This window comes from Lonchura striata, chromosome 9 (assembly GCF_050655825.1).
Source record: "Lonchura striata isolate lonStrDom1 chromosome 9, ASM5065582v1, whole genome shotgun sequence".
Classification (NCBI taxonomy): Eukaryota; Metazoa; Chordata; class Aves; order Passeriformes; family Estrildidae; genus Lonchura; species Lonchura striata.
Genome location: NC_140711.1, coordinates 1,694,684 through 1,722,004, shown reverse-complemented (window position 1 = coordinate 1,722,004; position 27,321 = coordinate 1,694,684). Strand labels below are relative to the sequence as shown.

The window sequence follows — 27,321 nt, the reverse complement described above, 5'->3', positions numbered from 1 at the left end:
TAAGCCATAGGGTTTCTGTATAGAGGGTGGGGGATCATGGCAAGGGTGTTTGGCATTGGCCAACCCTGCAGCAGATCCATATATCACAGCTGCTTCAGCAGTTTCACACATTCCCTAAGATTTTTGTTTCTCCTAGTGACCTTTCTACAGAGAGTGGGTACATTCATATAAACATTTCCATAGAGGCATACTTTACAATGTTACCAAAATTAAATATTTGATTCTGTGCAGCCAGCACTAGTGCTTGATTTAGCCGTTCCTTCTTCATCAAGGCTGTTTATTCAACGAATAGCCAATTTTAAAATACACTTTTAAAGAATAAATGGCAGAGATGGTGATTGTTATATATTCTGCTTATCTATAATTTATCATTAGAATGCTGCATTGTAACAACTATTGAGACCTAATCCTTTGTAATCTATGTTTTAGGTTTGCCACTGAATTTTTTACTACGTTCTTCATATCTGCTAAGCCAAATTTTTCACTATCACATCTTTTGAATGTTAGGATCCTCCTTAATTTGCTAGACACTTGGAACAGAAACAAGCTAAGTGAGAGAGTCCACTTGTAGAAAAAAAAGTTGGTATGATAATTCTGTTTAAATAATAACTTGTCATTAAAATTATTTCATGCTTTATAATTTGCTGAAATAGAGAACTTAAAGTGGTCTTATGAGGAACAGCTATTGTTAACAAGGACTGTCAGCTGCCTTTATGAATTTTTGAAGCCTTGCTGATATGGCAGCAGATGAGTTCAGTGGAGTTTAATTAATTTGGAAAAAGTATTAAATTATTTTCTATGATATTATGAAATCAATATGAGTATTTAATTCATTTTAAATTCAAAAATTAATAAAAATACAAATGAGAAGATTGGTGGGTTCTGCCGTATTTTTAGACTTCATGACTTTACATTAGGCTGGGCAGCAGATACTGAATGATAGGATACTTGAAATTAAAGCAGGAAAAAGGATGAACTACTCTGCTTTAGAAAAATTAGGCATATCAGCCTTTCTTTATTCAGTGGAGACATTTTAGAGTCCCAGAAATAAGTTGCATTACTGGAGGGCTCCTGCACTGGTATCTTGTTGTTTAGGTGAGATTTCTGTGTGACCTCAGCAAAATATTGTCCTCTGCTGCAGGAGGAGGGAGATAAACACTTCGGGGTTCTTTTCCCATGGCTTTGAAAAACATCAGCATAGGTACAGCTCTAAATCTGCTGTAGTCTGTTGCTAGAGACATGATCTGCAGTTAGTGACCTGGTGCTTTCCAGCCTGTCAGATGTTCCTGTACACAATCAAACGTCTTGGGCAGAACTAGTAGTTTGTGCTTCAGAGAAACGAAGAACCAGAACATAGCATCTTCATGCAGATGGCAGTGACTCTGCCTGGATGCCCTATTCTGTGGCAAGCACATTTCTTTCTCTCTCAGGATTTTTTCATAGAGCAGCACAGAGGAAAAAAAGAGAAAACAATTTCTATTTATGCTCCTTGTTTTCCTTTGTGGAATGTGTTTGAAGAATTGTTTACCTGGGTTGATTGCTTGATTGGACTCTGGTGAGGATTGTTTGAGCCTGATGGCCAATCCAACCCACCTGGGGCTGGGCTCTTGAGAGAGGGTCACGAGTTGGGAGTGAGTTAGATATGGTAGTTAGGGAAAGTAGGTTTGTAGTTTTAGTGTCTCGTTTAATAGTATATTAATGTATTTTAGCATAGTTATAATAAAGAAATCATTCAGCCTTCTGAACTGGAGTTGGACATCATAATTTCTTCCCATTGGGTTCACCTGCATTTTATATTACTATTCCTCTCCTTTTTGTGGAGACAAAATTATCTTTAAATAAAGCCACTGAAAAACTCTCCAACTGCTCACACTTTCAGTGTTCATTAAGCTGTGTAACCAAATGGATAATCCATTATTATCAGAAAAATCAAGGGATGAAGGCCAAACACATGCAATATGGTATTCAGGGGTAAAAGTTTTCTGTATCCCACCTAAAGTCCATGGCAAGAGACTTGGAGCTATTGGCTGGTTCAGCTCTGTTTGAAGCATTACAGGAGATTTTTTCCTCACAGGAAGATCTTTTGGAAAAGTTTCTGCTGGCAATACCCTGCATCATTTGAGAGACTCAGAGACTTCACTCTTAAGTCTAACTTGTGTGCTTTTCCTGTCCTATTTTGCATTGAATACAGAGAATAGAATCAAAAAAACTGGTAAAAATAAAGGAAACTTGACTTGATGACTGTGAGTCACAAGAAACCTAGCTTATTTTCTGTCTGAATTCTGGTTTTTAGTGTGTAACCTTTAAGGACACTGTCCTATTTCCAGTTAGTTTTATCACCATACTAATACTGTCAATTATCACCTGTCATCTTTTTCTAATGTAAAATTTGGAGCTCACTAAAACACAGACAGTGTTTCATACATTTTCTTACAGGCTTTCACATGGCCTATTAGCCTAAAATTTTAATGATAAATCATCTGCCTCATATTGTTGTTATACTCCTTCCCCTCCTCTTAGGATTTCTAATACTAAACCTGCAAGAAGAGAATAGAGAAAGGCAAAGAAATTGTGCTTCTGGAGTGAAATATTGTAAATTATAGATGTAGCTGAAGGATAAAACAGAAAATAAATTTAATTGGAGAAAAAAATCAAGCAGAAAATAGAAAGATGCAATAAAATGGTGAAGTGAAAATTATAGAGGGAAGAGGTAAAACATTGATACCATTCTAATTAGAGTTGTGTAAACCACCATCTTTCTTCTGTTTCTGTTGATTAGAAGTGAAGGAGGTTTTCCTTTTGTTTCTATTGATATAGATCACACTGAATATTACACTACTGTCCTCTTGTTCAGACTGACATTTACAAGAGGACATTAGTTAAAAGCAAAGAGGAATAACAGAAGATGTAGGAACTTCAGCAGTAAGGCCATTTAAGAGGTATTAATACCCTGACTAGTTTTCAGTCAGGCACTAGTCCCTGGCACTAGTACTTGCTTAATCTTTCACATGGAACAGATTTTGAGGATAAGCCATTGTTTCCTAAAATGTCCCACTTCCCAGTTAACATGTCTGAAACTGGCTGAAGTATCACCCTCCCCAAAATAACAACAATAAATTACTTTGGTAGAATAACAAGGAGCTGGAATGAGAAAAGATTTTAAAAATCTGATAAGACCAACTGTTCCCCCTCCCCTTTTTTGCCTGTAAAAAGCCTTATAACATAACATCATGAAGATACTTGGATTACAGGACACTGTCCCCATGGCCCTGCACCCCTCATTGACAAATGGCACTGTATTTTAAGAATAGCGGATTAGATCTATTTTCTCAAGTTTTGGCTATGCTACTTCTCTTCTAAACAAACCACAGAATCATCAAAATTTCTAGACTGCATCACTGTTTCCCAGGGAACAAAACAGGAAATCACAACATCAGTGACTAAACCCTCCCTGGAGCCTGTGACAAACAGCCAAATCACCTTAAACACCATCTTTTTCAAAATAGAGCATAACTGATGCACAGGTACAAACCAAGCAGAATCAGCAGATGACAAAACAGAAGTCCCCATATCCAGGCCTCTCAGACAACATCTCCTGCTTCCTGTAGCATTTTTTTAGAGCTCCTGAAGAGATTAATTTCCAAGCATCTTTACCCTCTCATTCTGTGCTTACTCTACATAGGGATCTCTAGCAGATTTATATTTGCTTTTATAATGGCACAGTCCTGGGAACAGTCCAGTTTTCTGCCTAAATAGGGAGTCAAATTAACCAAATTATCTGCCCTTATTAAAGGCACTACTTTGTTAGTCTTGGGATTATTATTTGTATCTTCTAGAAGACCCTTTTGAATTAATTGAGCACTGACAGGCAGAACTGAAATGCACATTTAGTGTCATTAAAAATGCAGATATCTGCTTTCATTTCCTAAAACTTTTTAATCACAATAATATGAAATATGTATTATATTTAATGCGTGATAAAAAGGTCAGTTAACCTACTCAATATAAATAGGACTACTAAAGGTTTGTATTGTTTGTGCCATCTTAGGCTAAGTTTCTTGTAATGAAATCAAGTCATTGTTACTATGAGCATCTTAGGCCAGAAATCACAAAATCTTACGGGTTTAAATGAAATTCCATCATTTTAACTTGAAGGATTAGTAATGTAGCCAGAGGCAGTTAAGCGCATTAAAACCCTTGTTGGCTTCCTGAAAGAAATTTACCCTGAGCGACAATAAGTAGCTTTAAAATATTCAATCTAGGTTTCCGGATGGCTTTGGAAATTTCAGCCTTTTGTGTTTACAGTGATGTTTCTACCAAGACCATGCTTGACAGGCATCAAACTGAAAACTCTAATGGTCACAGGAATGAATCCAAGTTTAACAAATGCTGCAAAAGATGGATGGACCTTTTGAAGTGACTTTGTAGCATCTCTACTATGACTTGGAAACACATTTGAAGAACGGGAGATTTTTTCCCCACATCCCTTTGTCAGTTTAAAGTTATTTGTTTGGTTGCTTCAACCAAATTAAAATAATGAGAATGTTTATTTTAAGTTGTAAGTGCATGAAAAGGCAGGAGTCTTTAGGTACAGAGAAATCTCACATCACATAGTTCCCCACAATACCTGTGTTTTCTTTCCTCTGCAACATATAGCAGAAAGGAGATAGGCCTTAAGCAAAAGGTGTGGAAAATCCTAAATTAGTGAAGGCCATTGGCATGGCCTAATCTAAGCTGTGTAGCTGCCACAGTGTCCAGGACATTAATTTAGACAAGCAGAAAATAGAAAGGCAAAGTCTGCAGCATATGTTCAGCACAGCATTATTTCCCACTAAATGAACTGGAGTAAGTGTTAAAATAAAACCAATATTTTCCCCTATCAGCTTTTCCACTTGCATTGGGAGCGTGTATATGTTTTATTACATGAAGGTAGGGATAGAGCCCCGATCAGGGCTGGACTGAGCAATGCAGTCACAAAAGCACTGTATTAACAGCTCAGAGTTGATGAATTGCTGTCAGATAATTCTGGTGATTTCCTCCTCAGAAGTCCGAAGTCCCGTCAGCACCCTGCCACAGCCATGTTCTGGTGATCCTTCAAATGCAAATGTGCCTCAGGGAGGCACAGCTCAGGGCCTTGTGTGGAGGAGAGCACTGTGTCCTGTAACACACAGTTCCTGCAATGATGCCACGAGGCCAGAGAAATACAGGAGTACTATTATTGATTGATTTATTTATTCCAGCTAGGCGTTGGAGTCTTCTATATCTTCGACAACTTATGGAAATAATGACTGTCAACAAAGAATTGCTTAACTTTTCATGTTAGATGGCCAGGTTAGACTCCAGCACTCAGCTTCTGCTTGAGCACTCTGTCCTATGTACCAAGGCATTCCTGGTGTGGGAGAGAAGTTCTTCATCCTGCCCTGACACTCAACACCTGACAGTTACTGATGACATCACTGATGTAGCAAGTAATATATTAAAGAGACTGCTAACAGTCTTGTCAGCTATTCTGTGATTTCATGTCTGAATTATGGCAGGTGCAAAAGTGAGAACCTTTTCCATATTGTGAAAAGGCACCTGCCCTTTTTATACTATACAGAAAAGAGCTACTTAGTCTTTGCATAAGTAATTGTGAGGAAGGACTGTCCATATAAATGAGGTAATCTGGCGTCTTTAGATGCCAAAAGGCATGGTTTTTTCCTCAGTAGAACATTTCTGAGTGTGGGATAAATCATTGCTATGAAACTGAACAGTAAGCAAAAGCAAATTAAGCTCCATCAGAGACCAAGGCCTGTTCCTTCATACATGCCAGAACTATCTGCTTTAGAGGCAATTCATTGGAAATTGCTGCCTTTCTACACTGCTTTGTTTGTCATCTGAAGGACACCATGTCTATTTTAGAGGTAATTTTTTTTAACTTGGTATTCAAGCTAAATTCATTTAGCTGGTGTACACAATGAATGCAAAGACAACCATTTACCCACCTTCCTTTAAACCATCATTAAAGTTAGAGCTGCAGCGAGAGATACACATTTTGTCTGTACAAAATTGCTCTCAATATAAAAGCACAGATCTGTTAAACAAGAGTACTTTTTAGGTCTGTGGTACAAAAATTTAGAAAATATTTCTCTTGACTGACATTCAGACTGACACAATGAGGAAGGGGCATGCAAGTGTTAACAAACCTGTAGGTATTGCTTTAACCAACAAAGACCCTTTCCTACAAATGCCCCCTTGTTGTGTACCCTGTGTACATATTGGAGATTCCATCTAGCCTGCTCATAGAAGTGATTATAACTGTATGGAAGCTGGAGACAGCTGGAATTTGTTGTGGAGGCACTACAGAACCTGTCCTGTGCCACAGCAACACAGCAACTGCACTTAGTCTGTGTCCTAAAGGGCAAGCACACAGGAATAGATAAAAAAAGAACGACATCTACACCTTTAGGATCATTTATACAGCAATAGCACTGCCTTGGCCAGCCAGCCATCTAAGCCCTTTTAATACTGCCTCACTGCACACCTGATTTAGTGGCATTTAACAAAGTACTGCTGACACAGTGTGAAATTATTCCAGCCATGATCATTTTGTGGGGTTCTCTCCTCTTACGCAACAAATTTCACTGAGGTGTAAAAATTTAAAAATATTAAACCAATGAAGACTATTTAGAATATTCAGGCTTCTTTTCAATTTATATTTGTTCATTGCAGGTCTAAAAATTAAATAAATATCCCAGTGTATGTCCTGTCTGGAAGCTGTAAAGTATACTTGGGTCTTTTCAGAGTAAACCAAAGGTATGAGGTATGTGATACATGGATATTTGAGGAGTAAGAAATTAATTTAATTTTCCAGGGAACTGTTAAGTATTTGTAGTAATATATAAAATTATTCTGACTTAAGAGTTGGAGAACCTCAACATTCACAAACTATGCTGACCTCCCTATTGCAAAACTACTGTTTCAGAGACCTCAAGCCATATCTTCAATTCTAATTTAATTCTGAAGCAAATGGGACCATTCTGCTTGGTTCATCCATTCAGAAACATAAGTCAGTTAAAGAATCTTTATGTTACATTTTGACAGCACCTGGGACCTTTTCAGAAGCAGAGTGCCCATAGCAGGCTGGTTGTGGGGACAGTCAGCACAGTGCTGGTGGCATTGGGCCTGTCCTGCATGGCTTCCATCATGCACGGCAATGATTAAGGCACTCCTGGCTTGCCATTTCATGCTATCAAATAATGCTGTATAAATTAGGGATACTGCAAAATGTACATGCTTGTGGCAACCACATTTCTCTCTCTCAGGATTTTTTATAGAGGTGCACAGAGAGACAGAGAAGACAATTTCTATTTCTGCTTCTTGTTTTTTCTATGTGGAATGTGTTTGGAGAATTGTTTACCTGGGATGATTGCTTGATTGGATTCTGGTGAGATTGTTTGAGCCTGATGGCAAATCCAACCCACCTGTGTCTGGACTCTAGAGAATAGGGTCACGAGCTGGGAATTAGTTAGATATAATAGTTAGAGAAAGTAGCATGTGGTTTTAGTATCTTCCTTTATATCGTATATTAATGTATTTTAGCATAGTTATAATAAAGAAATCATTCAGCCTTCTGAACTGAGTCACACATCGTCACTTCTTCCCATTGGGTTCACCTGCATTTACAATAAATGCTGAATTCTTAGTTCCCATTCAGTTGGAAAAAAAATATTTTAACCCCCTGCCTGCTTGGAAATGTCAACCAGGTTCATACCTGTTACCTGAAGAACGATCTTTGGCTTTGCTGTAAAAGCACTGATGTAGCACATGAAGCAAACAGAATTTTTATGCTAATTCAATTGACTTGCTTTCTGAGAATTTCTTATCACCTGTTTTCTGGGCAGACTGTTATTAAGTCACAGGTGTTTACAATGGAAGTAATTGTGCCACACATTGCTGGGTCTGGAGGTTTTGCAGACCGGGGTACAGGTGCGACTGGACAGTGCCAGCTGGTGGCAATTATCCAATTACCCAATTACCCACAGCCGGGGCTCTGGTCTTTGGGTGGGGCAGAGTTTTCTTGTCACACAATGTACAAGGAACCTCAGGAACCTGGGCTTCTCTGCAGCATCTTGTGGATAGGGGAGTGTCATAAGTTGATAAGGAAGTGAGTTTTCTTTGCAAGTTATGGTTAAACCAGTCAGTGGTCAGATTTTGACACCTGGTGTATCCACTGAAGGCGTTGGACACGCCTCTGAGAACACATGGGTTTAGAGGTAGAGAGCTCTGAGGGGAATTCTCTTTTGTTGCGGTCAGGGGAGAGCACGGAGCTCCCCTGCCCAGCCACAGGCTGGGTGCGGGAGGGGAAGCCCTGCAGCCTGGAGAGGTAGGCCGGGCGTGAAGGGGCTGGAACCAGGCTGGCCCCTGCAGGATGGAAGGGTGCAAAAAACAGATGTCTTTGTTCCCCCTCTCAGAGGGAGAGAGAGACAGAGAGCCTGTGCCACCTGGAAATTTGTATCATGTACTGCTGGCAGAGGAGAAAGCAAAGGGGAGGGGGAAGGTGCCCAGCTGAGGGAGTCCTGGGCAGCTGAGATTTCAGTCATCCTGGAAGTCTGAGACTTTTAACCCCTTCTTGGATAAAGAAAGCTTTGTGAAGCATTAATCCTCCCTGATCTGAAAGAGAAGAGAGATGGCCTGGGGCCTGAGATAGGCTGGAATTTTCTTGTATAGCCAGAGACTAAACCAATTCTCAACACAGAGACTGCATTAGGGGGATGCAATGACTTGAGCCAAGAGAGTGCAGGAGTGAGTGACCTGCTGCAGTGATGCTATGTGCAGGAGTGGAGTGTACAGAGAAAGATGAGGAGGGTGTGGTGGTTCCCTCAGTCTTCAGGGAAGAAGAAGAAGATCTCTGTTCTTGAGATGCCTGGCCCCAGGGGAGGAGAAAATGGGGGCAACTGTTGTCCCAAAATGAGAATCTGTTGTTCTTTGGTCCTTGGCAAAGCATCCTTAAAGGAGCCCTGTGAGCAGTATGTCCATGCATGGTGGTGAGAGCGGTGTACATGGAAGGAGGATGTCACAATGACAGATTTTCTCTGGGTGGTGCTGTGTGTGACATGGAAACACAAGAGGTTGCAATTGTGTTTCCTGGGGAAGTCTGGTGCAAGAGAGACCACTCTCTCCCTTGATGAACTGAAAATTGATTATCTGAGGAGTGGTAACTTGATCAGGAAGCCAGGGTTTTTTTCACTGTGTTTTGTTGGAAATTGGGTGGGGGGTGGAGGAATGTTTTGGAAAGTTTTCATTCTGAATTCTGTGTTCCTTTTATTATAGTTGCAGGTCAATAAAGTTCTTTATTTTTAAACTTGAGCCTGCTCTGCTCTGTTTCTGGTCCCATCTCACAGCAGTCATTTGAGAAAAATATATTTTCATGGGTGCGCTGGCATTGCGGTAACATCAGACCGTGACAGGGAGTTTATTTTCATGTTTATTTTCTAGATACTTCTTCCTTTGGGGAGCAGCAGCCCCAAGTTGGAGTGTGGGGCAAAGTTGGCCAAACCACAGTGCCCAGGGGCTCCCTGGCTACTGTTTGTGCCAGCAGCCCCCAGTTCAGCCAGGCTGGGAGATGCTGGGAGCAAGGGCAGGTCAGCTGTGTGGAGAGCCCCCAGACGTTATCAGTTCTGTGTGAAGGTAAAGCTCAGGAGGAGTGCTTGCCCTCAGCATTTCCCCTGAACAATTCTTGTAATCTGCTCTCTTAGTAGATTGTTTCCCCATTAAAATGTGGGAGAAAATCAGATCTGCTGTATTATTTTAGCTGTATGAATGTAAAAGAAAAACTATCATTGTCTTTCAGGGAGCTTTAAATATAACATAATTATTACAAGGTCATTTTAAGGACAGGAGAATGCTGTTCTTAGATGAGAAAGTAGCCAGTAGTAATGTGTTAAGCACAAAAGGAGTCAAGGGGTAAAAGTGAGGGAAATTTAATGTGTGTCATTTTTCTATTTTCTTTTTCATCCTTATTTTTGCTTTTATTTAGGTTGATTAAAAGGAGGAAAGGGAGTGGTTCTTGTAAAAAGTAACATAGCAGTTTCATAGTAATGTTTTGAAGGTTATGAGACAGTTCAATTTTGAAAGTTGCACAGGTTGGTTTTTTTTTTTTACATTTACTTCAATTTCCTAAAGCTGTTATTAAAATGGATGAAGTGCTATATTTGAACCTTTAAATGGCTGCCCAGGGAAATGTGTCATAACTTTGTACTTTCTGCAGGCTTCTCTTCATCTCGCCAGCCCTAGGTTATAGATGAACATAATTTAAGGAGAAGAGCTGTGTGGTAGATTTTTAAGTACTTTCATCTTTAATGGAAGGAGGAGGGAGAACTGTTTAAAATTATCATAAAATTTTGAATGCAATTTGCAGTCCATTTGCTATGTTGATTTAGGCAACAACAGAAGCAGCGATTCAGCTGTGTGGGGGTGCTAAGAGACTTGGAGCTTCCACACCGTGTTGAACCAGGGGCCTTTTGTGCATGCTGGAAAACTTGGCTTTTAAATCTACCATGAGAAATTCTGTCTGGGATTTCAAGTGACCATAATTTTGGTGTTCTTGCAATACTAATAATGTGTAACAAAATTAATGTTGAAATAATTCTGTGCACTAGACAGGAAGGTATCCTGAGGTGCTCTGTAATAATTCTTGTGTATATATTGAATGCATGTATTGACTTCATGGGATGCTGCAGTTGTTTCTGAAGAATCAATTGACAGCTTTAGACCTTGTTGGTGCTTTTCTTCACTGCCAAAATTCAAAGCTGTCAGGTTCATTTATGAACATTCTTTGTGTAAAGCATTCTTCTATCAACTTAACTGAAGTTCAGGGAAATGCATTTTACAGTCTGAACACTTAGCCTTCTGTTGGGGGTGGTGGGGTTTTGTTTTTTGGGTTGTTTTACAATAAACTCGTAACCACCTGCAGTGATAGCATGAGTAGATACTAACATTTAATGTAACAGTAGAAAGTAGACAAAGATTTAATATTTCAGTCAGCATTACTTGTCTCTCTGCTAATTGCAGTGTTTGTTAGACATCTTACATTCCCAGATCCATAGCTTGGTTTACATGACTGCATCTGGCATTTCCTCTTCTGTCTCTCATCCCTCCAACTTTAGTGATGAAAACTGGTAACTTTAGAAGAGCAAACTCTTGCTGCTTTGCTCTTTGATGTTCCTTTTGACTATTTGTTTCAGTCTTGTTTGTACTGAGATGTTTTTCTTGGAATGTGATGGCCTGCTATGTCTGTGGCGGTTTATGCAGAACAACTATAAAAGACATGCTCCACTATATCCTCTGAATAATCTGACAACTAGGTTTTTTTTGAACATTTGAAACTTTGCAGCCCATGGTGTTGAACAGAAAAATGTACGTGTTGATTTAAATTGAGTGTATCCAGTGCAGTGTTTCCCTTTGGAATCTGCAGTCAAACATGACAGTAGCTCATTGTTTTTTTCAAGATGTAGCATGGCTGAAGTTAGAGCCATCCCAAGATCCTTCAAAAATGTCATAGAATTGAATTTTGCAGTCTTTCTGAGGAGATTCTTTATCCTAGAAAATAGAAGGACCTGAAAGTCAGGACTATGGGAGAGTATGGATAGTGTTGTGCCCCCTGCCCAGGACAGTGTAGTCTGTGTCCAAGGTGCTGGGTCCCAAACACTCACCATGGTGAGTCTGCTGGTGCAGGCTTCTGTTCCAGCTGGACACTGGGATCTGGGAAGTCCAGCATAGGTTGAGCAAGCTCTGCTCAGCAGTGCTTTGTTTTGCCTGTATGTAAGTTTTCTATGGTTAAAATCCACAACCTGTCCCTTAGAAACTTCTGTAAACATGAGTAAACCTGGCAAAGATCACCTTGGACTGATGCTGCTGTCCCCTGGCACAATCCTGTCTCTGTGAGTATTTGTAATCTGAGCTGGAGGAGGACTTGGAAGAGAGGAGGCTTCCCTCTCCCCCAGTCCAGAAGCAAGAAGGGCTGGGAAGGAAAAGAGGAAGAAAATATTTGCCTGTTGTCAGTTGGCAATTGGGGAGATTTACATCAGCAGTACTTCCAGGGATGGTATCTCAAACAAGGCCCAAAGGCTTCCTGTAAGAAACCTGAGTTTCAGCAGCATGTGGCTGCTCAAACAGATCAGCATGTGGCTCATCATGCGACTGATTGACAAAAAGACCCTTCAGGTGCTGGCTGTAGGCAGCAGGTGAGGAGCTGATTTGCTTCCCTGTCATGAGCTGGGTGTTGGGTGGACAGAACAACCCAGTAAGGCAGGAGGGGCAGGAACTCTGCAGCTGCAGCCACAGCCACAAACAAGCAAATTTCCTACACAGGGGAAGTGACTGCCTGGATTGTGAGGTAAAGCTCAATAAAAGGCACTTAAAGGAAAACATGCTCAGATTGCTATAAGCAAACACATAATGTGAGCTGGGGAAGAATAAAAGTTGTAATCTTTAGGATGAGAAGAAGCAAAACAGCCAAAATATATGAGGTTGCTGAGTTTCTAGACCATACTTAGTGGCAATTTTTTACCTTTATAATGAGGAAAAATGGTAGTAATGGTTGTAGTTTACAGGAGTTGTGGAGAATTTGAGAACATCCAGGTGTGGAAACAAATGTTTGGGTTTCTTTAGGGGGTGACTTTCTTCCTCTGAGTCCTGTTCTGTAAATTAATCCTGGCACTAATTTAAGAAAAAAATCACCTTGAAAAATAGGACGGTTAACACAGAATGGAGTTTTAGGTTCAGTTCAGCTGTGCATAAGTGTGCTTTGTGGAGCCCTAATGGAATATGTAACTGAACAATTAAAACTATTAATCGTAATTATTTTATTTGTAACCTACCTCTTTTAATGCACTTCTCTGCTAAAAGTACACTGCTAATATCAGGAAGCAGTGTAAGAGGTATTATTTATCTATATATTTTTAATCCTATTGATTTTAATGCTTTACTCAGTTTCAGAGAATAGATGTTGGACATGAAATTAAGATGCTCCTATGGCACTTCAGAAAATACTTCATTAAAAAGACAATAGATCTGTATGAGCAAATTATACATATCTTAGACACTTTAGAGGTTATTTTCCAAATGGATCATCAATTATTAATTTTGGACTTGTGAGAGGCATTACAAATGTTAAATATATAACAAAACATGGATCTCAGAATTGTAATAGTTTGTCTATTGTATGTTTTCAATTAGGTGCAAAGGCAATTCCTTAATAGTGAAAGTAGGTTCCCTGAAGCCTCTTTATGTCTTTATGGGTTTAGTTATTATTCAAGCCTTATTGATCTGAACAGAATTATGTAAACATATTGTATATTCTTCTTGAGCTATAGCCCAGATTTACCCATATAATTCATAGTGCTGTTGCGTGGTACTTTAAAATTAGGGAGGAACATTTGTAATTTATCTTACAATTTGCATTCCTTGAATTTCTAATGAAATTTTATATAAATATTTACTGTGTGTCAGGAGTTGGACGCTGGTGGTTTCTCAGTGTAGCAGAGGAGAATGGGATTTACAAGGGCCACCTTTGGGTTTTTGATTGCTTTTAAGGTAAAGATACAGGGGTCATACAATACCTATTTCCAGCCCTAGTATTTCTGCACATACCTTTGTACTTTTGTGCCCTGGACATGCTTCATTGATACAGACAATTATAGATTCATTCCGTTCCAAAGTCCTGGGGCGAAGTTTCCCCAGGCGAACTACACACGGCTGATAATGTGTAGTAGTATTAGATAATGCTAATAATCTCCTCACCGAGTATGACAGCTGGAGGTGCTCAGGGCTTTCAGTCCTTCCTGGTTTCAGAGATGTTCATGTCCCCCTGGTTTAAGCCACAACTGAACCCCATTGTTAGTTCCTTTCTGCTGTCCCAGGAATCTGCCCAATAAACACAAATTTACCACACTTAATCAGTGCTGAGGCTTTCAAGGATGTACATGGTAGGCCAAATAAGCTCAGTTTGCTGCTGTGTCTCAGCAGTTTTGGAAACTTCTTTTAACTGCTTTGCAGAGCATGTACTCTTTAAATTGATGATTGTGTTTATCCCAGAGGTGACTGCATTTCAGTGAAATGTAGAATGATGCTGACGTAATCCTTAATGATCTCTTAGATGTACTTTGTTGCAGAATCTTAACTTGTTTTAAGATTATGTGAAAGGTGCCTTAGGTTAAAGCATCCTGTTGTCCTAACTTATATTTACTTACTGTGTCCTACTTCTAATGAAGTTTTATTTAAATCTTAGTTTTACTGTTTAAAATTGTAAAACTTAGTAGCTTAAAGAAAAAGCCCAAAAAAACACCAAGTATGTAAGCTTGGATTTTTGTATTCCTGTTAAAAATGTGTTGCTGTTTTCTTCAAAGACGCTTTATTGCATGCTCTTGATGTTACAACTTAACAGTTGGGGCTGTATGTTTTCAAAATAACTAGGAAATTAAATATATACTGTTAGTGTCAGGGAAAATAAGCAAGTGTTATGGATAAATCTGACTTTTAAAGTAGAAAGTATCTGAATGCTGTCCATCCAGCAAATATGGTGTATCAGTGATGAGGTTGTTAAAATTCTTTTTAGTATTTCTTGTAGATCTCTTCAGGTGTAGACTTACTTGTGGGGCAAGTTGGTAAACAAAGTTGAAATGACAGTAAGTACTGTGAGTGTAGAAGCACAACAGAAGTCATAAGGAAAAAAGCAGTAGTTTATATCTATTTTGTAAATCTTATGAAGAATGTTCACGCTGAAGAGCAGATTTTGAAATGTCAGAATCTCCAGTGATTCGCTAGTAGCAGGGATGCTGCATATTTCACGACACAAAGCACAAGGCGTGGCCTCTCCTCTCTATTTGGTTTGTCATGTAGAACTTGGAACATCAGTTTGATCTTGGTGTTCTATGCAGCAGCCTTTTTTTTTGTTTGTTTTTTTGTTTAGGCCCTTCTTTTCTTTGACAACATCAATACTTTGTTTGCCATTTTCTTATTTTTGCCAAACCATAGTTCTTGAGGACTTCCCCTGCCAAATGCAGAAAGAGGAATATAAACACTTTCCTGTGTGTCCAGAAACCTAGAAGTGGTTCCAAGTTTTATATTAACTTTAAAGAGATTCTGTGGAACCGAAAATACTTCCATGCGCACATCAAATCAAATGTATATGTTTAAAATACTTCCAGGTCAGGCAAAAACTTTGATATTGCTTTCAGTGGCAGCATCTTCCCTGGTTTTATTCTGGTTTTCCTGATTTGTTTTTTTTTTTTCCCACTGGTCTTAGGTGAACATAAAATTCACATTATTATTTTATTTTTAATTGGAAATTGTCCAGGTTGACTGTGTTCGAAATGTATGAAACAAAGTGATTGGAAGCATCTAGAGACTGAAACTCCGCTGGTGTAGGAACTGGTGAATATTAGTTAAACCTTAAAAATAAAATCTTCACTGTGGTATAGTTGTATTGTGGAATGCTTTAAAAACTGAATTTTTCAACTAAGGAAGCTTCAACCCCAAAGTAGGACCAATCAGAGGAAAAAGGCTCAAAGTGGGTTTGGGAGCTTGTTTTCAACTAAAACTTAAGAGACAAGACACCTATTCTACACTTCCATGATACTGGACATGGAAGAGTGGAATTTATAATGCAGAAAAGAATAGGGAAAATTCTCTGAAGTTCAAAACACTGGGAGATGAAGATATTTTTCCTAGTATTCTCTGTTAGTATTTGATTTGTATGTTTCTAAATAGATGTTGACTCCTGTGTCTTCATTTTACTAGTGACTTAGCTGGGAATCTAATTTGTGTTTATTGTTTCTAAGTTCTGCATGCATAAATAAATCTGCATGGCTTCTGTGGTGAGAAAAACATGAAAAGGCAGTGCACACCTAGGATGCTGTTATATCCTTTATGTGACAAAAACCATCCACTTCTATTCCTGATGCTATTTGATGATAAACATCAAGGAGATGTAACATATTTTTCTTGCAGCATCTGGTGGAATAAAGGTTTTCTTTTTTTTTCAGTCAGATGTATCTATGTGACCCTGATCCTGCAGCAAGACTGAATAGGTGGGGGTAGAAGAATGTTTAGGCCAATTTCTCTGGATCTGAAAGTGACAGGTATGAAAGGGAAAGTCAGAGGCCTTTTTTGAAGTTGAAATGCTGATGTTATACACTCTGAGCAAACTTTCAGTATTTTTGTCTTAGTTATATTCTCTATCAGAGGAAAGAATTCAGCTAACTGCTTCATTCTACAAAAGGCTTGCATTTTTGCTTATATCTCTGCAGGTGGGAGCGCAATTGCAAATTCACAGACTAGTTTTCTGAGCTGAAATAACTAAAATTATTAAAATTATTTTTTTTATATTCAAGACCTTAAAGTGAGCACAATCATAAGCCTTCAAAAATCAAATTTACCAGACTAATTAAAAATTTGCTGTTGACCCTTATTTGAATCACACAGTAAAAACATATGTGTGCCCCATTTTTTTTTTTGTTTTCACATTTGATATTGGTTAACTATGGGAAGAGATGGGATGGAGTTGAGCTGTGGGCTTACCTGCAGAAGCACCCGGCAGCAGAGAGGGGCACATGGCAGCACAGAGCAGTTGTCTCTGCCTGATCTTGTGGGCAGGAGATACCAGATGACAGCCCTGCAGAGAGGAGCCTGATAGAAGCTGACAGACCCCTGAACAGCACATGATCACCCCACAGAAGAATATTAAGAAAGAATGTTGCTGATGTGGCAACATGGGATAGATCATGTAGTGAGAATTACAGTGTAAGGAAATACTGTGCCTTGAAAAATTGTATAAATTGTATAAATCTCGTTTTTTTGAATAAATGATTCAGATTCCCTGCTGGGCTCAGTCAGTGACTCAGTGTCTCAGAGCTAAGGACAGAAGGCCACAAAATAGTGAAGCTTTTTTCAAGGTTCTCAAAAAGGCTCCATCATGTGAGTATCCACCAGGACTGATTGCAGTGTATATGGTACTCGTACTAGAAGATGAAGCTTTGTAGATCCAGGATGTTGATAATAGACCTTGGATTATTTAAGAGAGAATATCAGAACAGAACATTGCAACAGGATGATGTCCTCCCACTTCTGGATGAATGTCTCAGCATTCTTTGGCACTCATAGGAAATAAACACTGAGGTGAAGCAGGGCATGTATTTTCAAAGTGAGAGTAATTTATCTTTCTAGAACATTGTATTTCAGGGACTCTGTTTCCATTATAACAAGCAGTTGATAATGGAAAATGTTGTCATTTGATGGATGTTGATATTGTGAAATGGCAGGTGATCTTCATGTGACTTTTATACAAAATACACATAAGTAGTTAGAATAAGAGAAATGTTTCCTAATTGTCTTAGACGACAGATCTGCATTTTGCTTTTAGCCATTCCAAAGAACCTTATCATAATAAAGTTAATTTAATTTTTTTATACTTATCACATTGATTGAAGTATATTTACAAGAATCAAAATGTTGTCATTCAGCTAAGAAAAATATTTAATATATCTGAAGCAAGTAATAGAGATGTCCTGTCACTTAATGCAGTAACAACTTTCATCATTTCACAAATGACTCGATCACTCCATTCAAATTACTTGAGCACTCACTTCAGCCTCTGTGAGATTTGAATCTGATTTCAGAGCTGGACAGGCCATGTTCAGCTATATATATATATATATATGTATATATATGTATATAATTAAATTATCTCCTAGGAAAAGTGTGGCCTAAGTGCTGTTGTCCCAAGGTAGCAGAAGGTAACTCCCTGCAGGGTCTGTCCCAGGTCAAAGCATAAGGTGAGTCCTCTCAGAGCATTTCTGGGCACTTGAAAGAGAAGGGGCAATTGTGCACAGTCAGTGTGGGCTTACCAAGAGTAGGTCCTGCCTTGCTGCCTTCCCTGGTGTGAAATAACTTGGTTTGTGGGCAGGCAGAGAGCAGTGGTTGCACTTTATCTGGCCTTTGGCAGGGTGTGCCGCAGCCTTTCTCACAACACAAGCAAGTCCAAGTTATATGCAGGCTGGGCCAGTGGGCATTGAATGGGTATGGCCAGGCCTGGCACCCTGGCCAGGTCAGGGATGTAGTGCCACGTATGACCTGGGACATGTCCCCAACCCCAGAGCAGTGTGGGGCAGTCTTGGTGTGCACTCACGTGGAGTTTGCACAGGATCTCCAACTGAGGGAGCAGCTGTGCTCAGGGCAGGGCTCTGTTTCAGAGCGACTAAGGCAGACAACATTTTCATACAGGGGTAACTCTCAAGATTTCAGCACTGATTAAATATTGAGCCTGTGAAAATTCTTCTTTACATTTTAAAAAGCTTTAAATATTACGTAAGTTTGATAGCATGCAAGTAGCTTTAGAAAGGCTACTGTTCAAGCTTGTGTGTAATATACTGAAGGCAGTATAACTTCACAAAACAATTTTTCACTGAAAGCATACGGTACTGCTTACCTTAAAATGTTCTCCTAATTAACATGACCATTAAAAGATGTTGAAATTTAGATAGTAATTCTAATTGTTAAAATCCTAATTACAGTTCTGTTAACAACTCTGGTTTCAGTTATACTCTTTATTATTAGTTCCACATCTGAGAACCAGAGAATCAGTTCTCTCACATTATTTCCATGAACTTTGGAAGTGAATGTGTGTATTGACTAATGAGCCTGCTAAAGCATTTATGTAAGACAACTTGATACTGGACTATCCATTTCTGTGTTCAGTGTGTGGAGTATGGTGAGTTTAGGAAAATAAACCAGGTTACCTGGTTTAAATGTGTAGACATTGCAAATTAATTTACACAGTGTTGCATTGGAGAAGCCACATTGTTTTGGATGAAAAAACACCGAGTACAAATACAGAGCAAGACCGTTGCCACTGGCCAGCGAAGCAGGGCTTGCAGTTTGGAGTGTACAGTGGACAGTTTAATCCTAAGGGCAATGCAATTGCAGGTTTTTTAAATGTATTCCAAAGATACAGGAGAAAAAGGAATTGCTGTTTGTAACAATGCAATCTATTTTGAGATAATAAAAAACACAACTGACACAATCTATTTTGAGATAAAAAAAACATTCCTTGTAGGGATGGTTGGCTAAGGGAGAGTTAATAGAGACAGTTATTTGAGAAGGGCAGAAGCTATTACTGAAGTCAAGCCTACTTCTTTTATGTGAAAAGGAGATGAATGCAGCAAAGAGGAGAGGAAACCAAGAATAAGTGAAAAAAGTCCTTTTTGTTTGTTTGTTTTTCATTCATCCTTTTGTTGTTGTACTGCCTCTGCAGAAACATGGGCTCAGCTCAAAGTCTTACCAGGAATTTTGTGACCTGACAAACTTGAACATTGAAATGTTTATGTCAATGCTCTTGACTGCCTCATTGGTCACAAGCTCAGTGAAAAATTATTTTGTCTGGATAAACCCAATACTTGCTAAGCAAAAGGCAACTAAAAAATAAAAGGAAAGAGAATAGGTAGAGAAAGAAAATTAGCAAAAAAGGGAAAGTAAAACAAACCAATATTTTAAGACTGACTTAAAATTGTGATGAATATCTAATATTCACACAAGCAGTTTTGATCACGGAAAGAAAAATTCAGGGACATTATGAAGCACCCAACAAGACTAAGGGATGGCAGCTATGCGAATAAGGGTTTCGAAATGATGCAGGAAGAATTAATGTGTAAATTGCTATGAGCCATCTTTGCAGATTGTGGTCCAATGTCAGGCCTAAATCATAGATGCCAATTTCAGATTTTCTGCTCTTTTGTTTAATATTGCTTTTGGGTTTCATCTATGCAATATGCTTTTTGCTTCCATTTGACATAGTAATATATGTGAATTTTGGTCATTTTGAATATGTTTTTGTGGTAATTATTGTGATAAAGATTCCATAGTATAAGTACCAGAAACAAACATGACTGAATTGGTTGAAATGAAAATAATAGTTTGTTTGTTAGTGGTTTTTTAAATTTGAAATTAAGCTACAGGTACATAATGATGCTAGTGGAGGACAGCTGGCAGCAAAGATTAATTTTGCTTTGAAATTTTGGGTCATAAATTCCTATACTGTGTTAGAATTTGTATCACTGGGATAGCACCATGGTACTCAGTGGATATAATCAGTAATATGGGAATAATAAAGAGGATATCCCTTTTGTAAATCTATTTAGTGCCCCCTCCTGAGCAGAAACTTTTCCTATCTCTTCATCCTCTCAGTCTCAGTGATCGTCATTTTGTAAGATCCTTTATTCTGGGCTCCAGTGCCGCTGAAAAGCAGACAGTATTTAATGACCTTCTGCATCAGTGGTTTCATCTCCTGAAAAATTAGAATTGATTTGTTTTGTCTTTGATACTGAAAATCTAAAGCAGACCTTTTCTTCCTAACTTGTGTAATAGCTGCAGCTATATTGAGGAAGGATTGGGGAAGAGGACAAAAGTTCACAGAAGGTACATTGCAGAATTAAGACTACTTTAAAATAAACTTTGCTAACTAACATGGTCTAAAAAAAACCAAAACCTTATCACTAGGCGGTTTAGCATGTGTCTCTGAGACAAATGAATGTTTTGCATCATCTCTGTGTTATTACAGTTTGTGTAAACAAAAATGGCTTAATATGACCAATTGTTTCCCTGTATATTCCATAGGACATTATTCCTATTTATTCTTCTCATCCTGTCTTGGAAAGCTGGCAGGTTAACCTATATATGGTTTAAGAAACCCTATACCCCCTCCTTTAAAGGATAAATTGGTGTTTGACCTCAAACACCTTGCTCTTCTCTGTGATAGACTGTGAGTTCTAGTTTATTATTTTAATAGATCAATAGGTACATTAATTCTAGCAGGAAGCTCAGGCTCTGCCTAAAGTTAAATTTACCGGGTTTTTAAATTACTTTTTTCTCCCACAAGGTTGAAATTTCTTTAGGAGAATCAAAGACAGGAAAGTAATTCACTGGAGAAACAGCAAATGATGTAGAAAATGCCAATATCAATTTCCTAAACAAGTAATAACTGGAATGCCAAGAGTCTTGTTTCTGGCTCTAACTAATTAAATTAGTAATCTAAGGTCCTGATTGGGAGGCACGTTTGACAAAACTGTGATTTAACTTAAAAATATGACTGAGATAAATTAAACCCTGCTGGGCTGTGTGAGATAATGTCTTTAAGAGAACCTTAGAGGAACTAATGTTTGTTGTATCATGATTTATATTTTAAAGGCATTATCAACAGTATAGATGGCCAAGTGCTGAAGATTTGTTCAGGAACATTCCCAGTTGTATTTCCGTACTATGTAGTATATTTGAAATTGGGTGGAATCTGAAAACAGGCCTTTAAAGGGAAGAAACCAGTTAAAATGAAAATTCCTTTGTGTCTTTGACCTCAGCCAGTTCATACATTTTTCACCTTAGTATCACGTTTTGCAGATCTACCTAGAAATTGGGTTGCTGTAATACCTTGTGGCTCATTGGTAGAAGGAGTATAAAAATACTTAAGTTATTGTTGATTTCCTCAAAGAGTCTTGAGAAAAGGACATGAAGACAAATGTAAGGTTCCAGGTTAGCCTAAACCAATTTTCTGTCTGCCTATCTTCCACACTCTTCACTTCTCTGTACCTTAGAAAATGTGGGAAATTAAACTTGTGTTGGGGTTAATCTTGTGGAAAAGTGTGTCGGCAGTACTTAGCCTGGAGTGAGTTCAGCTCAGAAGGACCAGGACCATCTTCTGAGGCTCTGTGAAAACACTAAGATGTACAATATTCTGCTGGTGCTCCCAAAAGGGGTGAAATGGCTTTGAGGAAGATTAAGATACCAATAGAAACAAATTGATTATGTAATTAATGAAAAGGAGGAATTTCCAAATGTTAAAAGCAGTTGGAGAAAAGTGATATACATCCTGTTTTCTTCCTTGGAGCTTTAGTGCATTATCAAGCATGGATAAAACTTCTAACAACACAACTTGTGTGCAATGCCCACCTTTCCCCCACCCTGAATTCTTGTGCTGTTGTTCTGGTTTCAAAGCAAAACCAGTGAGAGACTCCAAGTCAGAAATACAATTTATTGGTAAAAGGGTAAAGAGACAAAATACATGCAACAATACAAAAGGAAGACCACTGACAAATTCAGAATACAACCTGACACCCCTTTGGCCAGCATGTTGGTAGCAGTCCAAATTGGAGTGGCTGCAGTCCTCCGGGAGTGGCAGATGTGGTTGCTGTTTGTGCAGTGGTCCTGTGGAAAAGGTGTAGTCAGTCTAGTGGAAAACCCCAGCTGTGTCCTCTTGGAAACCTGTGGGAAGGCTGCTGCTCTGTCTAAAAAAGCCCAGGATATATCTAGGTGGGAATGCTTAGCTCCTCCCCCCTGGGCAGAGCATCTCACCATGGGCTGATGTCATTCTGAGTCAGGGGTGAGTCCTTGATCACCTGTTAAACAGCAAATGACTTCTGGAGGGAGTTATCTCTAAGCCATGTGATTGATGGGACCATTAACAAGAGATAAGGAAAACTGCCAGAAGACAACTGCTACTCAGATGGCAATAGAAAACATCTTGCTTCTCAATCTCGGACAACTGTTCAGTCCTACCCACAGCTTCATGGTCTTTACCTGAAATCCAGGACATGAGAAGCATGGCACATTAAAAGGCTGTTTCTCATTTTAATTTTTTGATCACCACCTTCTACAAAGTGTAGTTTTACTTATTGTGTGTGGACAATGTCTAAGGGAAAACCAGTTATCCCTGAAAGTCAGATGATTATGATCCAATCCAGTTCTCATCCACACTGGTATTAGGGGCTATGCTAAAGATAGATATGTACTGATTAACAAATTCTAAGCTTTTTTGGTTGCTAGAGTGTATTACCCTGGTCTGCTACTTCAGTCTGGGCTGTATTTCTGCCAGAGTAGCTGCCTGGCTCCCTAGCAGTTCTTAGTCTAGAGCTGACTGCACCAGCTCTAGGAGAATAAATCTTTATTTCCTAAGACACACGGACACTGTGCAGTGAAAATGTTTCATATGAGCAAACCTTGTTGCAATCTTAGGATGACGTGTGCTGAAGAATGGTAGTTAATTTTTTTTGTACTTCATGTTTTAAGAGTGCACAACAGACATAGCAGAATGTGTAGATCAGCCTTTCTTGGATTAGCCATCCAGACATTGTCTTCATTGCTCATTCAAAACACCCAGAGCAGAATTTAGGAGACTTTGTGATTACATTTATAGTATTTCTGACTCAAGGGATTCTTCTGTGTTCTAGAAATGTCAACTTGCTATCAAGGGCTTGCTGTTTAGGTAGTATTTTTCAAGAGTTGCTTTCCAATCAATTTTCAGTTTTAATTCCTTGTTGATAGTTCTTTCTCTAGCAGAGGGCCATCATATTCTGTAACATAAAGAGATGTTTAAAGCCTTCTGCTTTTAAAATACTTTTCTATTTCAATGCAGAGGATATCTATTCTCTGATAAAAGTGGGAAACTCCTTTTTGGGTTATGTTAATCCTTAAGAGTGTGAGAAACAATCCTTTGCTATGAGAATCTATTAAATATTGTTTTATTTTTCAGTCATGCTATCCTCTGGACACTCTTACAGTTTTTTGTCTTTTTTGACTCCCAAAAGTGCTCACAGCGCTTGAGGTGTGGCTGCAGCAACGCAGATTGTGACAGTCGTGTCCCCTGACCAGCTGGCAGTGCAAGATCGGTTGGCCCTTTTGTGTCAGGGCCCACTGGTGACTTGTGTTCAACAGATATTTTACATGGCACTGCTCTCGAGCAGTGTCCCCCAGTTTGTCCTTCCAATTGTATAATTGGGAGTATCCCATTCCAGGTAGAGAGGTCTGCACTTGCTCTTGTTAAATTTAATATGATTGGTGATTTCCCAGCTCTGATCTACCCAGATATGTGTCCATCAGTAACTTTCAAATTAATATTCTCCCCTTCTTCTATTTACCACAATTCTAATGGCACTGAATCAGTCCCATGACAGATGACAGTTGCTGTTGGGGAATATTTAGTGTAGTACCTAGAACCACCCAGAAACTCTTTTAGGAATTTATCAGAGCTTAGTGAGGCACTGTTTGCAGGCTGCTCATGATTTATTGTTTGAGACCTGACATAAAGGGCTCACAGCTCAAAGTTACAAAGTTTTGCCCAGAACTGAGATACTGGCATAGTGAACGTCCTTATTTGTCTCTGAAGAGAACAGTCTCATGTGCTGCTTGCTCTCTTTTCAAATCTTCCACTTACTTTTGAAGCATCAGATGTAATTTATCAGAGGGAAACCTAAGTTCGTTATAATCCTTTTTTTCCTCTTCAAGTTTGTGAATGCTTCTGTTGTCCCCTCTGAGCTCAGTGTACAAACAGAACAGCAAGGTCTCCACCCTGTATGATTTTGCACCTGGAAATTCATCTCTTTCTTGACCAAATGTGGGCATTAGTGCAATTTTCTGTCTATACAAATACCATGCACAGGTAAATCTCTTGGAGTCAGGTTCAGCTGTGCTTGTACAAGGCAACATTTAACATGGCATCAAAAGGCTCCCCATCTAATGCAGTGAAACCAGAGCAAAATTAATGTCCAATAAAGTAGCTTTAAAATGTTTATCCAGTCTTTTCTTTCCTATTTTCTTTCTCCTGGAAAACAATGCTTTTGATAGGCCTGCTGTTCCTTCAGTGAATCCTGTCTTCTTTAGTAGCATTCCATAAAAAATGTCCTCTCAGAAGGACCCGTAGCTAAAGCCAGCAAATGAAGAAGAAAATAGGTCCAATGTATTTATATTTACAGGAAAAGATATTTTACAAATTATTTTGTATATCTTGTGCCATTACAAGATCTAACATGAGTGGGAAAAAAAAAAAAAGAGACATCTAAAACCAAAAAGTGACTTTTTTTGTTATTAGCTTATAAATTTTGCCTTCAGACTTCTGAATGATTGCAATAAGGAAAAGCAAAACTGCTTTTGTTCTGTTTGCAGTTTTGGACTCTGTCTTAAAATTTAATCGTATTTAAAGTTTCAAATATATTGTCTTGATATATTATTTTGAAGAGTCTCTGTGTTAAATCTTTACTTGAAGAGGAAACAATTTATAGGTGGCTTCCTTATTTTATCATCCAAGCAAAATGCCTGTAGGTATCTAACTATAACTATTTATTTTTTGTTACATTCTAATTATTGCAAATTAAGTTTTATTACAAAATGGTGTTCAAGATGCTAATTGCTTAACATTATAAGGGCATATCTATTGGAAATAGATTAGGTGTGATTTATAAAAAGAAAACATTAATATGCTTTTGGAAAATAATCCTGGTTATATATGTGCAGCAACAAATAAAGTTTAGGACTATAAGTATTCATCCCACAGGAATAAAATAAAGGACAAAAGGCAGCTAATTGGAAGAATTTCTAAGGTGTGCTAGTGGAAATGAATTTTCATTACTTTATAGCTGAAATTCAAATCATGTTGACAGAAACTTCAGTTATTGACTTGCAGATAATTAGCAGATAGCAGACTAGACAATTAGCTGGAATAGCATGGGGTTTGAGAAACAAAATCTAAAGGTTTATAGTACTTACTAAAAACAAGTTTCAGTTTCTAGAAATACACCAGCTTAATTACCAGCATGATGAAAGTGGTCTATGCATCTAGTCTTAAGTCTTTTTTATTCTATGTATAGGTATTTGTTTTGCAGCTGAGATTTACTAAACCTTCTACACACACAGCAGAAAAAGTTAGAATTAACAAAAGTATTCCTTGGGAGGCAGGAATGCAGGCAGTGTCAGAAAGGACAATCCTGCGTGGAACAAATGTGATAGCTTTTAAATAATTAGGATAAAGCCAATTAATAATATTTTTCCAAGGAGGTTTTGATTGTGTCCAGAGTATGTAATGTTATGACATGTTAGAAATTGTAGGAGAACTATTTTGTAATTTTTCTTAATGTTAAGTATGATTTACAGTAAAGTTCAAAAAATGCTGTATTGACATGTATATTTTAAGTCATGGTGTTACAAAAACTGTCTTTCCAGGTTCTGGTAAAGTCTTCAAGTCTGCCTGCTTGCAGCAAGAAACAGGTTTTTTTCCAATTTTATTATACTTGGATGCAAAACATGTTTTGTTACACTTATAGCTTCCTGGAGTTGCAGAATTAACCCAAACAGTTTTTCCCAGCATGCCTCTCATATGTACCACTGGGACCTTATCTCCATCTTGTCCCCAGGGGCTCAGATTGGTCAGGGTCTGCTCGGTTAGTAGAACCTCCGGTGTTCACTAACCATGTGGCCTTTGCTAAATTAATCTTCTAGCTGTTGGAAGTCCCCCCCACTCAGTGCCTTCAAGATGGTTTTAAGGAGGCTATTGCACCATTCAACATTCACCATTCAGTGCTGCATGATAGTGAATATGGTACACCCGCTCAATGCCATGTTCCCTAGCCAGGTGTTGATAAGGCCATTCTTGAAATGGGTCCCAGTTCTCTCAGGTATGCCATGTCTCCACAGGACTTGCTTTTCCAGTCCTAGGATGATGTTACAGGCAATAGCATGAGACACAGAGTAGGTTTCCAACCACCTTGTGGTGGCTTCTACCATGGTCAGCATGTAGCACTTGCCTTGGTGTGTCTGGGGCAGTGTGATGTAGTCAATCTGCCAGGCCTCCCCATACTTGTACTTGGACCACCGCCCACCATACCATTAGGGCTTCACTCTCGGCCTTTTTGATGGCAGCACACATCTCACAGTCATGGATAACCTGGGAAACACTGTCCATGGTTAGATCCACCCCTCGGTCTCGTGCCCACTTGTAGGTGGCATCTCTGCCCTGATGGCCTGAGGCATCATGAGCCCATCAAGCTAGGAATGACTCTCCCTTATGTTCCCAATCTAGGTCTATCTTTGACACCTCTATTTTTGCTGCCTGATCTACCTGCTTATTGTTTTGGTGTTCCTCATTAGCTCTACTCTTGGGGACTCGGGCATCTACCTGACGGACTTTCACAGGTAGCTTCTCTACTCAAATGGCAATGTCTTTCCACTCATCAGCAGCCCAGATTGGTTTGCTTCTATGCTGCCAGCTGGCCTTTTTCCACCTTTCCAACCAACCCCACAGAGCACTGGCTACCATCCATGAATCAGTGCAGAGGTAGAGCTTTGACCACTTCTCTCAGCAATGCCCAGGGCCAGCTGAACGGCCTTGAGTTCAGCAAGTTGACTTGATCCACCTTCTCCTCAGTAGCTTGTGCAACCTGTCCTGTGCAGCTCCATACGGCTGCTTTCCACTTCCCTATGATGCAACAGGAACCATCAGTGAAAAGAGCATAAGCAGGTTTCCTCTGC

At 39.0% G+C, this 27,321-nt stretch overlaps 1 protein-coding gene and 1 long non-coding RNA gene across 7 annotated transcripts in view; one reads left to right on the top strand and one right to left on the bottom strand.

Annotated features, from left to right (window-relative positions):
- Window positions 1-27,321, top strand: part of CLSTN2 (calsyntenin 2) — a 350,034-nt gene that overhangs the window by 150,245 nt on the left and 172,468 nt on the right. The window lies entirely within an intron of this gene.
- LOC146766563 (uncharacterized) lies at window positions 6,414-18,099 on the bottom strand. Its single transcript, XR_014957264.1, has 2 exons — window positions 11,694-18,099; window positions 6,414-11,580 (listed from the first exon to the last, which is right to left on the bottom strand). It is a non-coding gene; the product is annotated as an uncharacterized LOC146766563 (long non-coding RNA).